The following is a 16,423-nucleotide window of genomic DNA, read 5'->3' as shown; positions in this document are numbered from 1 at the left end:
CCGTGACTTCCCACCCGTGAACTCGTACTAGATCGATGTACTCCCAGTTACGAGCTCTGACGTCACATAGCCCGCGAAACCATACAAAACAGCAATGGTTTGTTTACATCTAGCTACCACAATTCCTTGCGCTCAGGTAGTTTGGCGTGACTGGCTTGGAACGCGACAAAGTCGTGAGTCGTAGTTTGAAGTCGTGATTTACGTGCTCAAAAACCTGCCTGGAACGCAGCACTTGGAAACTATTTCAACTTAATAAAACTGTTTAGAAATCATTTGAATGGTTTAATAACCTGTTCCATGTTGCAAGGTTGGTTTTCCGCCTGGGAACGCTGGGGGTAGCGGGGAAAGTCACCATTCTCTCCAGAACAGGTTATTAAACGATTCAAATGATTTCTAAACGGTTTTATTAAGTTGAAATAGTTTCCAAGTGTTTCATTATTGTGTTAAATGAGAAAAGCATCAAATAGACATTACAACAAGTAGCTTTAGACTTTTTATTTTTATTTGAATTCAACATACCTTTTTTTTTTATTAATATGGAAATTATGGAAAAATGGAGAAAAAAAAAGATACACGGATTGTCTATTTTTTTCCGGTTGGAACCCTAAGTGGACATCCGTGCACACTCGTAAAGGGATAGTTCACTTTGAAATAAATTTTTGGTATGTTTTAGCTTACCTCAAGGGCATCCAAGATGTAGGTGTCTTTGTTTCCACAGTAGTTTTAATTTTGATTTAGGTCAAACCGTTCTTGTCTGTCAGTCATATAATGCAGGTCTATGCGGTCACCACCTCAAAGAGCAAGCACAGAGAAGTCCAAATTAAACATGATTTAATGACTCGTAAATGTAAGTACACATTGATGGCCTAAGACACGAAACGAGCGGTTTGTGTGAGAAAACGAACAGTATTTATATCGTTTTTACCTCTTGTAGCGCACAGACCGAAGCGCCCGCGCCCTCAGATCACTTGGACGTGGCTGTGGTTACAAGAGGTAAAAACAATATAAATACTGTTTGTTTTCTCACACAAACCGCTCGTTTCGTGTCTTAGGCCATCAATGTGTACTTACATTTACGAGTCATTAAATCATGTTTAATTTGGGCTTCTCTGTGCATGCTCTTTGAGGTGGTGACCATAGACCTGCATTATATGACTGACAGACAAGAACGGTTTGACCTAAAAATATCAAAATTGAAACTACTGTGGAAACAAAGACACCTACATCTTGGATGCCCTTGAGGTAAGCTAAAACATATCAAAAATTAATTTCAAAGTGAACTATCCCTTTAACGGATAATATTGTCCACATCCCATTGTGCATTGGACAATGATTCGATTACAACTCCAAAAACGAGTTAAAATGTGTTTTAAAAAAAACTACAAACATGGCGGATGTGTGAGTCCGACGGCAACATTTTTTTGATCATATTGGCTTAAAATGCAGATTCATTCAGAAACTAAACACCACTGTGTGTTGCTCGGAGACAGACAACAGTTCCGCTCTGGCTTTATGTGTAGGCTAATATTAAAAATGAACGCATTATTTTTCTCCATAACTGATGAATTAAATTAAATCTTTATACGAACAGGATTACTCCTGTCCTGACCCAGCAATATAGATTACTATGCGTGTTGGACTATGCATACACATAATCTTTGGTATTTTATAAATCTCCTTATTTGTCCATTGATATTGTCCACAAGACTGTTGAAGGTCTTTTTATTCCCACACCCTGCCTGTGTGTGTGTGTGGATAATGAGAAGGAGCATCTGCTACTCTTATCTTCAAAATATAATCCCTTATTTTCTTGTAATGAAATACAATGTAACTGCTGTTACGCAAAACATGTACTCCTCCTTTCGTGCGACCTTGACCATGTCCTCATCCATCCCAGCTCCTCTAAACACCTGCGGCTCTGTGCAAACTCCCATAACCTCAGCTCTACCTGCTTTGCATTTGCATTTTTAAAAGTTTCAATCAATTAATCTTATTTGTATGCAATGTTCTCATAACCATCCCCTAAGCAGGAACTATCTGACCTCCACATAACTTGGACATTTATGCCCCAGAAAGCACAAATCCTCCCCGGAGGTCACACATTCCCATTTTAGTAACTCAACCACAACACATTTCCTCAAATTTAATTTCCCTGCCACACATTTTTAAATTTCTCTTCCTTATTTTCTTTTTCAATGCTGCTTTTTTCCTCATGTGTTTTATTTCTCTTAATTTTGTTTGTAATACCACAATTAATTTGCATAAAAATACAACCACGAACAGTAATGTATAGTAAACCCTGGACAGTTTATTGTAAATAAAATTTTTGGCTTACACTATTTACTCTTTGTTCTTTGCCCGCACCACGCAGCATAATGAACCACTGAACACACAAACACACACGACACATCCATAAACACTGGCACACTGAAACCAAATAGCCATTAGTGTGTAAACAGTGAAATGTCTTATAGTATAATCTTACAAATTACAAGGACACTGTGCTACAAACAGAGGAATTTGGGTCTCCCAAAACATGCTTTAAAGTTGTTATTACCTCATTATACTCACTCTGTGCCTTCACATTTTGTTAATAAGATTAAATTCTGATATTTAACCTCCTTAATATGCATTGAGTGCAGTAATCGTGTATTTTTATGCATGTGATGAAGTGAAGTGTGTAATCAGTGCATTAACTGGTTGAAAACACAGCTGGAATACTCCAGAGTCTTGCACTTAAAACCACATCAAAACACCACCTGCCTTCTAAATGCACTTATAGAAGCTTGTCTAACATTCAAACAAACATGATTGCGAGGTATTGCAAACCGCAGTTGGTTTGCATTGCTTTCGAAGAGTAAATGGGCGTGTTCACACTTAGCAGTTTTGGTTCGATTAAAATGAACGTACTCGGTTACTAACGTAACCTCGGTTCTCTCTAGAGAGGGAACGAGTACTGCGTAATAGCTTACGCTAGGGGAAAAACTCTTTTCCACGAGATATTGAAGCCAAAAATTATCCTTAATTTTTTATTAATGTAAAACGCTTTGCAGCAGCAAGCAGACATAGGCGAAACAGCTCGCGCGCCTATTGGTTGCTCTGCAGCAAATGCAGCAGCCTATCGAGAGAGACTCTGCGTGACGTAATGACCAATGGGGCCAATTCGCGCCCATATCGTCACGTCCCGCCAGAAGGGGCGTGGTCTCACCCTATAAATATGCTCGTTAGGCTGGTACAAGCTGGTTTTTATCGCTGAAGCGAACCAGAGCGTATTCCAAGCACGGCAAGATACGCAGTACTCGTTCCCTCTCTAGAGAGAACCGAGGTTACGTTAGTAACCGAGTACGTTCTCTTACGAGAGTATCTCTCGTACTGCGTAATAGCTTACGCTAGGGGAACACAATGCAACACGCCGTGCGTACAGGGATCCAACACCAAAGTCCCGGGGGCCGAAGCCCAGGGCTCATGTAGTGCATAATCACCATAAACTCACATAGAGTGGAGGAAGAGAGGCTGGAAGCGTCATTCCCTATAAAAAAGCACCCAGCGGGGCTATCATATGACAATAAAACGCGCAGCCAGGGTGAAAGCTTTCAGCCTGATCTGGGTGGCCATACGTGTGTCAACACTCATGGGGCTGCAGTAAACTCAGCATCTGGGCCGCACAGCGGAGCAGATAGCACTGAATTTTAGACCGCCAAAAGCTTAGCTTGTAAGGCGGGTACCTCCAGGTTATAGTATTTTATAAATGTAGACGGCGAGGCCCAGCCCGCGGCCGTACAGATATCTTGCAGGGAAACCCCGCTCGACCACGCCCACGAAGAGGCCACGCCTCTCGTGGAGTGCGCTCTGACACCCAAGGGGCACTGTAGGCCCTTCGCAGAGTAAGCGAGCGCAATGGCATCCACTATCCATCTGGATAGGCTCTGTTTTGAGGCGGCGAGTCCCTTGGAACGCCCGCCAAACAAAACAAAAAGCTGCTCCGTCTGTCTGAAAACAGACGAGCGTGACACATAAGCTCTCAATGCCCTGACGGGGCAAAGGAGACTCGCATCCTCCTCCTCACTGAGAACCGGAAGGGCGGACAGGGAAATTACCTGGGCCCTGAACGGTGTATTGAGGGATTTCGGGACATACCCGTGCTTTGGTTTGAGAATGACCTTCGAGTCATTAGGCCCAAACTCCATACACGACGCGCTTACTGAAAGCGCCTGTAAGTCCCCTATGCGCTTCACTGAAGCGAGAGCCATGAGAAACACTGTTTTGAACGACAGGTGTTTCATGTCCACCAGCTGGATTGGCTCGAACTTTCAGCCTGATCTGGGTGGCCATACGTGTGTCAACACTCATGGGGCTGCAGTAAACTCAGCATCTGGGCCGCACAGCGGAGCAGATAGCACTGAATTTTAGACCGCCAAAAGCTTAGCTTGTAAGGCGGGTACCTCCAGGTTATAGTATTTTATAAATGTAGACGGCGAGGCCCAGCCCGCGGCCGTACAGATATCTTGCAGGGAAACCCCGCTCGACCACGCCCACGAAGAGGCCACGCCTCTCGTGGAGTGCGCTCTGACACCCAAGGGGCACTGTAGGCCCTTCGCAGAGTAAGCGAGCGCAATGGCATCCACTATCCATCTGGATAGGCTCTGTTTTGAGGCGGCGAGTCCCTTGGAACGCCCGCCAAACAAAACAAAAAGCTGCTCCGTCTGTCTGAAAACAGACGAGCGTGACACATAAGCTCTCAATGCCCTGACGGGGCAAAGGAGACTCGCATCCTCCTCCTCACTGAGAACCGGAAGGGCGGACAGGGAAATTACCTGGGCCCTGAACGGTGTATTGAGGGATTTCGGGACATACCCGTGCTTTGGTTTGAGAATGACCTTCGAGTCATTAGGCCCAAACTCCATACACGACGCGCTTACTGAAAGCGCCTGTAAGTCCCCTATGCGCTTCACTGAAGCGAGAGCCATGAGAAACACTGTTTTGAACGACAGGTGTTTCATGTCCACCAGCTGGATTGGCTCGAACGGGGCGCCTTTCATGGCCTCCAGGACCGTGGAAAGGTCCCACGTCGGGACTGAAGGGGGCCTGGGAGGGTTCAGCCTCCGAGCTCCCCTAAGGAAACGCACGACTAAGTCGTTTTTCCCCAGCGACTGGCCAGACACCGGTTTTGCAAACGTTGCTATGGCCGCCACATATACTTTGAGCGTGGATGGGGTCCTGCCCTTATCCAGTAGCTCTTGAAGGAAGGAAAGCACTTCCGAAACCCCGCATTCCACAGGTGAAAAGCTCTGGGCTTGACACCATGCAGAGAAAACAGACCATTTCGAGGAGTAGAGCCGCCTGGTAGACGGAGCTCTAGCCTGCGCGATCGTGTTTAACACTCCTTCTGGGAGGCTAGCGGGTACCCGTTGATGGCCCATGCGTGCAGGGACCACAACTCCGGGCGAGGGTGCCAAATCGAGCCCTCCGCCTGAGAGAGGAGGTCTATCCTCAATGGTACAGGCCATGGGGCAGTGCTGGTCAGCTGCATCAGGGCAGGGAACCACGTCTGGTTTGTCCAGAGCGGAGCTACGAGCAGCACTGGGCATCCGTTCTCCCTGATTCGTTCCAACACCTGAGGCAGGAGCGAGACAGGAGGAAAAGCATATAGGGGGCAGCGGGGCCAAACATGAGCCAGCGCGTCCTTGCTTTTCGAGAAAAACTCCGGGCAATGAGCGTTTTCGTGGGACGCGAATAGGTCCACCTGTGCTCTGCCGAACGTTTTCCACAGCAGCTGGACCGTCTGCGGGTGCAGCGACCATTCCCCTGCTGGAACATTGTTCCTGGACAGTCTGTCTGGTCCCACATTCAGGTGACCAGGCACGTGCGCTGCTCTCAGTGAGAGCAGGTTGTGCTGAGCCCAGACCAGGAGGCGTTCCGTCAGCCTGTGAAGGTTTCGTGACCTGACGCCGCCCTGGCGATTTATGTATGCCACCACTGACATGTTGTCCGACCGGACCAAGACATGGTGGCCTGTTACCTGGGGACAAAAACGCCGTAGCGCTTTGTCGACTGCTATCATCTCCAAGCAGTTTATGTGAAGGAGCTTTTCCCGTTCTGACCACAGGCCAGCTAGCGGTCTGCCCTCGAGCAGCGCTCCCCACCCCGAGGTGGAGGCGTCCGTAGACACCACCTTCACACTCGAAGCGGTCCCCAGACTCACACCTGACTGATACCAGTCGGTTATTTTCCAAGGTTCCAGAGCTGAAACACACTGAAGGTCGACCCTGAGGCGAAACAGACCCGCTGTCCATGCCCTGGGTGGAACCCGCGCTTTCAGCCACATCTGCAGTGGGCGCATGCGGAGCAAGCCCAACTGGAGTTTCACGAGTTCACATTTACATCAATTAAACAGAGTAAAGATTATGCGTATTTGGCGTGCTGTCCAGGGGGAGGGCTCCGAGCTCGGAAATTTTTGCCCGAACCCAGAGTGCCCCCCCCCTTGTTGTAAGAGTATTTAGGAGAAGAAGTGAGGAGATGGGGTGGTGGAGGGATGCTGTTAGACTGTCAAAGAACTGAGTTAAGTTTGCTGAATATATACCTCTTACCTCATTGATTGGGAGTGTGCTCCACTCGTGTCTAATTAGGCTTGATTACCTGAATGTGCTCCACATGTGTTTAATTATCTGAACATGCTCCTCCCGAACTTTGTTAGGAAACATCATACAGAGGCTGCTGAGGCCATCAGCCCCAGCATTTTCTGAAACCTTTTGAGCGGAACTATCGTGCCGTGGCGGAAGGATTTCGCGCCGCGCTGAATATTTAGCCCGCGCTCTGGTGACAGGCGTGCTGTCATGGACAGCGAGTCCAACACGGTTCCCAGAAAGGAAATTTTCTGACTGGGAGACAGTGAGCTCTTCGCCCAATTGACTGTGAGGCCCAGCTCCTCGAGGTGCTCGAGTATTGCGGCCCTGTGTTCTATGAGCTCCGATCGTGATCGAGCTAGAATCAGCCAATCGTCCAAGTAGTTCAGGACTCGCATGCCCTGAAGTCTCAGGGGTGCGAGCGCCGCGTCCATGCACTTCGTAAATGTACGAGGTGCTAGGGACAGGCCGAACGGCAGGACTGTGTATTGATATGCCTGGCCCTCGAAAGCGAATCTCAAGAATCGCCTGTGATGGGACGCCATTTGTATTTGGAAATAGGCGTCTTTCAGATCTATTGACATAAACCAGTCTCCGTGGCGCACTTGCGCGAGGATTTTCCTGGTCGTAAGCATTCTGAACTGGCGCTTCACAAGCGCTCTGTTCAGCTGTCGCAGATCTAAAATGGGTCTGAGACCTCCATCTTTTTTCGGTACCAGAAAATATCTGCTGTGTAGGCCCCCTTTGCTCTGAGCTTGAGATAAAGGTTCTATAGCACCTTTGCTCAGTAGTTTCGCTATCTCGGCTCGAAGTAGATGAGATACTTCGTTTTCCACCGTCGTCTCGACGCGCGCCGTATAACGGCGGGGACGTCGAGCGAACTGTAGCGAATAGCCTCTATTTATAGTGTTCAGCACCCATTCTGATACCCCAGGAAGCTGTGCCCACACTTTCGCGTGAATAGCTAGGGGTAGAATGAGATCTGGGCTCTGGCCGAGACATAGTGACGGCAAGAGAGCTCCGGCGTGCTGTAACACAGACACTGTGTTTACAGTGTGTGAGGCGGGGGGCGCGCCGATCGCGGCGGGCAGCCTGGCCGCGCTCAAAACCCTTATAGCAGTTTGCTGAGGGAGAGAGAGCGGGGCGAGCCCCGTGGGGCTTAACATGTCTGTGAGTGAATGTGGGCGCAGGACAGCGGGCACATTTACTGCACTGAAAAACACCGTCGGCCTGAGCTGACTGAATGCGTGTTGGTTTCGTTTTCACAGAACCCGTGGGACATGTGGTGTGTAGTGTTTGTGGGCACTGAGACGTAGGCACATTCACTACATTTAGTGCACAATCGACATGAGGCGATTTTGTTTGTGCGAGCCCTGCATTTTTGCGGGCTGTGTTTGTGTGTAGAAATGAGCCCTGGGTTGTAGGCATTTTCAATACACTCATAACACCATCGGCTGTGGCCGGAATACCAGAAAATACACCATTTATGTGATTTATCTGGGTCGCCGTGGGAACAGCATTTGTGTGCAGGCAAGCGGGCATGGTACTGGCTTGCTTACTGCAAAATACACTGGAACAGTCACATTTTCTGGAACTGAACGAGCGAAAATGTCAGTGGAAGTCTGGCCACGGCGAGACTGAAACACCGTCGATTTCCTAGGAGGCTAGGAAGACTTGTGTTGGTTTCGTTTTACAGAAACCGTGGTAGTGTTTGTGGGCACTGGGTTGTGGGCACATTTACTACATTTAATGCACAATTGACATGCGTCGATTTCATTTGTGCGAGCCCTGTACCGTGGCGGGCTGTGTTTGTGTGTAGAAATGAACACTGGGCTGTGAGCATTTTATTACACTTATAACACCATCGGCTGTGGCCGGAAAACCAGAAATACAATGATTACATGATTTTTCTGGGTCGCCGTGGAAACGGCCTTTATGTGCAGGCAAGCGGGCCGTGGTACCAGCTTGTTTACTGCAAAATACACTGGAACGATCGCATTTTCCGGAACTGAACGAGCGAAAAGTTTTTGGTGGAAGTCTGGCCGCGGCGAGACTAAATTTTTATCTGCTGCGAGAGCCGGGATCGAACACGGGTCTCTCGCGTGAAAGCTACGGGTTCCGCCACTGGGCCACAGGGAGAACTACACTAGCGCAAGCAGATAAGAGAGCGTCATCACAGTTTTGTGTGTGTCGGCGTTTGTATGCAGGTGTGCGTGTTATACAACAGGCTCATTGCTGCAATAATGACATTTTCAGCCGCTCAAACTAGGAGCTGAGAAATGTTTAAGAAATGGAGATTAGTCCGGCCTCGGCGGGGACTAAAACACACTCTTTTCTCATTTGCCGGTGACGCACGCCCATGGGGGGCGGGGTAGATTTCTTATAACGTAAAGAAAGCTAGCCGCGGTTTTAGGGCTCGCGGTCTTGATGCTGGCCCGTTTCCTTGACGACTCGCGGACAGAAGGCGGAGGTCCACAGAGCTCGCCTGTTGCGCGGCGGTTGCGCGGGCGCCTCCCAATCGAGGCCGATGTTTTCCACGGCCTGAGAGAGCAGACGCATCAGCTCAGTCTCAATGCCGGCTCTCTTACCAGTGGTCTGGCGGGAAACGCTAGCGGAGGGGAGGTCCACGGAGCTCGCCCAACCCTCGCTATCGGATGCCAGAAGAGAACACGCCTCGGTGGGTTCGTCAAACTCGTGGATGGACGCGGCGGCAGGCGGCGGCCGTTGTCCGTCAGTGAGCGACTCGAGCGAAGCCGGCGAAGCTGGCGGGCGAACCGGCGAGCTTTGGCGGGCTGGAGAAAGCTCGGGAGCGCGCTGGGCGCGGCGCTTCTTGCTGCGCGGCACCACGGCGGGCTGCGGTGAAGGCTCGGAGAATGATGCCAGGCGAGTCCTCAGAGTCACCATAGGCAAAAGCTCGCAATGAGGGCATCCGCCGTCAGCGAGCGCGAGAGCCGCGTGATCCTCACCCAGGCAGGAAACACAGATGACGTGCCGGTCTCCGTCGCTGAGCGGGGCGCGGCACGAGCCACAGGAAGGCATCTTTAAAAAGACGCAGCTCTTTTGTGAGAGAAGTGTGAGTCGCGTCAAGTAAGCGAGCAAACACTCTCAACAGAGTAAATACACACAGAGTATAAAAGGATATAGAACGCCGGAAAGCGCAGCAGGTACGGCAGTTGAAGGCGGCGAGGCCAGCGACTCCAGAGCTCGTCCCGCTGAAAGGCTTGCTTCGACGGCGCGGCTTCTCACTCCGGATCCAGCGATGCGTGTGCGTCGCTGAAGAGATAAAAATCAGCTTGTACCAGCCTAACGAGCATATTTATAGGGTGAGACCACGCCCCTTCTGGCGGGACGTGACGATATGGGCGCGAATTGCCCCCATTGGTCATTACGTCACGCAGAGTCTCTCTCGATAGGCTGCTGCATTTGCTGCAGAGCAACCAATAGGCGCGCGAGCTGTTTCGCCTATGTCTGCTTGCTGCTAGGGATGGGAATCGAAAACCGGTTCCACTCGAGAACCGGTTCTAAATTTTACGATCCATCGAAATTGTATGCCCTCGACGTTAACGAGTCCTCTTATCGATGCTCCTGCTCTGTCCCTTTTGTCCTTTATCAAGCACCATAGCACCGCGTCCAAAGCTAATCTTTGTCCTGCAAAGTCTTATTTGATCAGTGAGTAAAATTGTCTCTCTCTGATAATGTAGATGAACCGCTGCGCTTGTGACAGGGCGCATGTTAAACTGATCGAGCAGAGAGAGAGAGAGAGAGAGAGAGCGAGAGAGCCCCGGTCGCGCGCACGCACTCTCTCTCTTCGGAGCAAGGCGAAAGTAGGCTTCACCGTCTCAAAACTAAGCGCTGTCTTCCTCTCTCCCTCGCACATATTAATCAAAATAAACGACACGATGGTAAGGTAGGGAGACTAAAGTTTTTTGTGGAGCATTCGGAGATTTGTTTTTCCTGAATTGCCGCTGGGTGTGAATTGTGCTAAAATACGTTGCCTTATCTTCTCTGAAAAGTGTTCCGCACATTCAGCTGACATAATCACACTTCAAATAAACGAAAAAAACGATCCAGTGATGAAATGTTTTCTGTGATGACACACATCTTGTGGGATTTCCCAACTGCCGGGATAATCACACAACGAGCACACGTCCGATAATGACACGTCCAATTCGCGAACTAATTACTCATTTGAACCGATTCGTTTTAATGAATGGTTAAAACAAATGATCTTTCCAACACTGAACTCACGGGGCGTTTAATCGGTGTATAACTAATCGGTAACACTTTACAATAAGGTTCCATTTATTACATAAAACGTACAGTTTGCTTAGTCAAGTGTAAGCTTTAAAACAAATAAAACAACTTGTTTTTTCCCCCGAAAAAGACTACTTTTTCCCTCACAGTGCTATCAGGAATCGATAAGAGAATCGTTAAAGAATTGGATCGATAAGCAGAATCGTTAGTGGCATTGATATTGATAAAATCTTATCAATTCCCATCCCTACTTGCTGCTGCAAAGCGTTTTACATTAATAAAAAATTAAGGATAATTTTTGGCTTCAATATCTCGTGGAAAAGAGTTTTTCCCCTAGCGTAAGCTATTACGCAGTACGAGAGATACTCTCGTAAGAGAACTCTTGGTGTTGTTCATTTGATTAAAGGGTTAGTTTACCCAAAAATGAAAATTATGTCATTAATGACTCACCCTCATGTCGTTCCAAGCCCGTAAAACCTCCGTTCTTCTTCGGAACACAGTTTAAGATATTTTAGATTTAGTCCGAGAGCTTTCTGTCCCTCCTTTGAAAATGAATGTACGGTATACTGCCCTTGTCCAGAAAGGAAATAAAGACATCATCAAAGTAGTCCATGAGACATCAGTGGGTTAGTTAGAATGTTTTGAAGCATCGAAAATACATTTTGGTCCAAAAATAACAAAAACTACGACTTTATTTACGACTGTATAGCGACTTACGCTGCTGATGTAAGACGCTGCTGACGTGTTATCAGTGCGCCCGAGCTTCGTTTACAGTCTGAGGGAGACGCACGCTGTAAAAAAAAACAATCTTCGCAAACATGTCTAAGGATTTCGACACAGAGGAAGACTTGCATTTTTTTTGCCCAGCCATATTTATTTGAACCCGAATACACGGGCGCACCAGATACACGTCAGCAGCGTCTTATGTCATCAGTGTCACTGAACGCGGATTGACAACAGAACCGGAAGAGAATACAATGCTGAATAAAGTCGTCGTTTTTGGTATTTTTGGACCAAAATGTATTTTCGATGCTTCAACACATTCTAACTAACCCACTGATGTCACATGGACTACTTTGATGATGTCTGTATTTCCTTTCTGGACAAGGACAGTATATCGTACATACATTTTCAATGGAGGGACCGAAAACTCTCGGACTAAATCTAAAATATCTTAAACTGTGTTCCGAAGATGAACGGAGGTCTTACGGGCTTGGGACGACATGAGGGTGAGTCATTAATGACATAATTTTCATTTTTGGGTGAGCTAACCCTTTAAGTGTGAATGCTGCCATCCGAAACCCTGGTGCGCATCGAGACCGCTGAAAAGGTGGATCTTGTTCCACTTACAAACGAACTTTGGTGCGGTTCGACAGAAATATGAAGGCAACATGGACCGAAGTCCGAAGACATCTAAAAGAACCAAAAAAAGGACATGATGTTAACAGATGCGACCCTAAAAAGGACAGAATTCTGAAGCATACCTGTTTTTCATACCTGTAGGAGCTACGTTGCCCAATACAGTTTGGTACAGACACGCAGTCCGTGAGGACGTTAACGGTGGGTCCTTGTGGTAGTATGTCAGGCAGGAAATCCAAACATTCTCCTATCATCCATCGACCTCAAATATGGCTTATCATTTGAAACATGTAAGTATCAGAAACTTAACATGGCCTCTTGCTCTAAGTTAACCTAGATAAATTTGGGCTATTAAGTGCATATCGAAGTGTTCGTGCGGAGAGTAAGCTAAAGTATAGCGTGCTTACAGTGTGACATGGAGGCACCGGCACGGCACGATAACTTGCATTTTTTCCCTGAAAACAGCGAAACAACTTAAAAATACTCATGATACATATGGGGGTAATAGATCATTTGAAACTGTAAAGGTGTTTTAATAATTGTGCTTTTATAAAATACAAAAAGAATATGTGCTTTCTGCCGTCTGATTGCTCTGTGAACTGGATCGCGTCACAAAAATGAACCGAAACTCAGCATATAGGCTACTTGCTTTGCAGACATGAGAAATATATCTATCCAAATGTCTACTTTTAAATGAACCAATTCAAATCGTCAACAAATACTCTCTGATTATGTAATCCGTATGAAAAATGCATTTCTCTCTATAGGTGCATCCACTATAGGCTACTACGGAGATGGCGAGTCAGCATCAACAACCTCATCTGTGCACCCGACACTGAATCAGAAAACACTAGTTGATTAATAAATAATTTAAATCTCACCTTGCTATTTTTTCTGCCACATTCATAATCATTACTTATGGCAAGCTTTATGTGTGTGCTTGAGCGGGGAATAGGTTATATCACGCCTACTCTTAACAGACAGAAAAAGAGAAACAAACAGATTACTACAAGACAACCCCCCCAATTACTTGTGATCTGTGACAAAGGGGACCTACCTACTAATGTCTCCTATGATAAGGTGTCAGTCTCCACATTGAGCCCACCCATTAAAAGAAAAAAACTGTCCCGGGCCCAATGATTTTAAGGGACGGCACTGCTCGTGAATGTTGTTATTAACCTCCTTGGGATATTGATGATAAAAATATAGACCTCTTCCTATAATTAGACTGTATGACACTTCACTTTAAGTAGGACACATTGTATGAAAGTAACACAAGAACAAGAGAACATGTGTGAGTAAAAAACGAAAAACAGAGATAGAAAGAAAAAGAAATCACTGGAAATACTGAAAGAGAAAGGGTGTAGTAAGAAAGAAACTGAAGAGACATGTCACAAAGACTCCACATCCTCATACATACATTGCAAAACCAGATGAATCAATCACATCTAACTTGTTTAAGATTACATGGATACGTGGAATAACATCTTATCAGCAGAGGTGTAAAGTCCAGGTTCAGAAAGTAAAAGTCCTCCTCAGACTTTTGTTCCAATCACCTGGATTTGCTAATTAGCACAGTTTTTCAGCCAGGAGATAGAACTAATTAGTGAAATCAACTGGTTGAGTTCATGGGTGGAATAAACATATAGATGGACTTTTACTTTCTGACCCCTGGACTTTACACCTCTGCTCACCAGAGACCAGGGATTCATATCTTCCTTTATACATATAGGCCTATGTGTGAAATACGGGCATATGAGCATGTTGCTATCTCCCTCTTTCCTGCTCTCCTTTCCAATATTTAGAAACACATTTTTCTCACTATGGCTTCCATGATGTGGCCCAGTTTCAAGCCATTCCTGAGTCTCTTTAGACTGAAACAATCTGTAACTTTGGGTCTCAAACTCCAGAACTATGGCCAACTCAACAACACGGAAAACAGCTGACTCTAGATTTTATTCAGCTTTCCCTCCATGCCCTAAAAAAGATCAGGCAATTGTTTTAACTCTTCTCTCCTATTAAGGTCATGTGATTTTACAGCATTTTGACGGGTCAATACTCTCTTCCAAGATATTCTCCATATACTGTAAAGCAGAAAGAACAAGGTCAAAGTCCTCACTGCTTTCAGTACATTAAGTATCAACTGTGAGGACGCAGCAGAAGTTTTACAGCTCTAGTGGACAAATATTAATAAATCAGTGAGAAATATCAAGAGACATGCAAGAGCCATCAGGCATCACTCATGTGTATCTGAATGGATTCAGAGTGAGTGCTGAATTACAAACTGGAATTCAGGTACAAATAATATTTTTCCTGCCACCGTTACAACAGACCAGAAGACTTTATCCCAAAATGAATACTTAATTTACTCACCCTCGTGTTGTTAAAAAAACCATATGACTTTGTTCCATGGAGCACAAACAGAGAAGTTATATTAGCCATAATAACAGACTCAGTCACTATTCATTTTACTTCATGGAAAAGATGAAAAATAAGTGAAAGGTTTTCTAAAACATCTCCCTTTTTTATTGCACGAAAAACAGGAAGAAGGTTTGTCATGCAGTCATGCAAAAGTCATACAGGTTTGGAACAATGTTGTAGCAATAGGCCTGATGCATGGCTTGAAACCACCCAAAGGAGGTCATAAAAACAGTGAAATATTGTTTTAAATACATCTATTAACTTTTTTTATATAAGCATTTTCCAACAACGTTTAGTAAACAAAAATTAGGCTACAGAAGCCTTGTTCAGACCTAGTCCAAATCTGATTTAGCAAGTGTGAAAGGAAATAATAATATTAACAATAATACAAAAAATTCACATGAAATCCGAAATCCATTTCAAGCAACATTTTAGATGTAGTTTGAAATCATATTAAAATAATTTCTGGAAATCCGTTTCATAGTGACCGCTCTGAGAGCAGACCGAATGCGCCAATGTACGAACAGAAATCGCCTTTGCTTGAGGAAGTAAGAGCTGTCATTATTTATCGCGTTATTACAGCCTCACACTTAACCATACATCTCGAAAACTGTTAGTGTTCTTTAAGACGGTTGACATCACATTAGTAAAATTATACTAGGGGGAGTCCCTAGTAGGAAGGGACTCCATAAACAATTTGACTTGAGCGAGGCGAAAATAACAGACTGAAAGTCACTGGATACTTCTCACACTGAATTTTATTTTTGGGTAAACGATACCTTAATCGTTCGGTGGCATAGTTGGCAAATATTTTAATTTGGACATGTTAAATCGGGCTAAGTGGCGTAAACAACAACCACAGAGAGCAACATGTGGGCCACTCAGCCTCTTAACAATTGTATCACCCACTTTTTCGCACCAGACTCGGCAGCATGACACTGAGTCATTGTGATTATTTTTGCGGTTTTCGTTAACCAATGCGTCTGGCGCGTTTAGCTTGATTACACTACGAAATCACCAACAAATATTCTTTCCACTAATATTGCGTGGCAAGTGCTAGCATTGCCTGCCGTTGTGTCGTGTCATAACACCTCTTTACCTTCGGAATCGGTAGAGCTGGTCCAGATGACTAGGCAAGCGATTAAAGAGAGATTACACAGCAAAGGATCACTCGACCCTAGTGGAAAATAAATCCCCCTAGTCCACAGTGGGCGGTTATTATTTACATATAGAGGACTAGTTGACGTCAAAATACAAGAAACGTGTTCTTAGAAAGGCCCTGGAGAAGTAGAGATCAACAGCTCCGTTGAGTCGAACTCACCGTGTTGGTTTTTCGTTTCTTTTTTTCCCAAAGGAGACTTGTAGCTGGTCCGATCCTGAACGGGGGCGATCCAACGCGATCGCGAACCAGGCCAGAACAACACGCCTCTCCTGACAATCCCGCTTTCGCGTAATATATCCCTGTCAGAAGTGGGTAGCTGTGTTGTGATGGGGCTGCTGGTGGTTTTGGCCGCGTATACGAAGCTAGAGACGTGCGCGTCAGTGGGCGGATTGCTAAAAATCGGTCGGTGCTGCGTGAGAAGAAAAAGGAGGAGGGAGGGGGGATCCCGTCTTCTTCCACTGTCTGTGACGTGGTACTTAACGCCCCACCCCCTCTCCGAGGTCCAACCAGAATGTAACACTGGATTTACTTTCACAAGTGAAGTCGATATTAGCCACATAGTTAATAGAATTAGGCCTACATTTAGTTATTTTTTGTATGTGTT

At 46.1% G+C, this 16,423-nt stretch overlaps 2 protein-coding genes across 3 annotated transcripts in view; one reads left to right on the top strand and one right to left on the bottom strand.

Moving 5' to 3' along the window:
* The window catches only part of sgms1a (sphingomyelin synthase 1a), a 40,713-nt gene extending 24,464 nt beyond the window's left edge, over positions 1–16,249 (bottom strand). The window contains exon 1 of one of the 2 annotated variants that reach the window (XM_056264302.1): positions 15,979–16,249. The gene's annotated coding sequence lies outside the window, so the exon portion shown is untranslated. Of the gene's footprint in view, positions 1–15,756; positions 15,855–15,978 lie in introns of those variants that run through there. The other variant, XM_056264303.1, reaches the window with a different exon arrangement.
* Positions 1–16,423, top strand: part of minpp1a (multiple inositol-polyphosphate phosphatase 1a) — a 224,032-nt gene that overhangs the window by 175,091 nt on the left and 32,518 nt on the right. The window lies entirely within an intron of this gene.

Source organism: Rhinichthys klamathensis, unplaced genomic scaffold, assembly GCF_029890125.1.
Source record: "Rhinichthys klamathensis goyatoka isolate OS25496 unplaced genomic scaffold, OSU_Roscu_1.1 h1tg000220l_1, whole genome shotgun sequence".
Lineage (NCBI taxonomy): Eukaryota > Metazoa > Chordata > Actinopteri > Cypriniformes > Leuciscidae > Rhinichthys > Rhinichthys klamathensis.
Note: the sequence above shows the minus strand (reverse complement) of the source record. Positions and strands in the feature narration are given on the sequence as shown.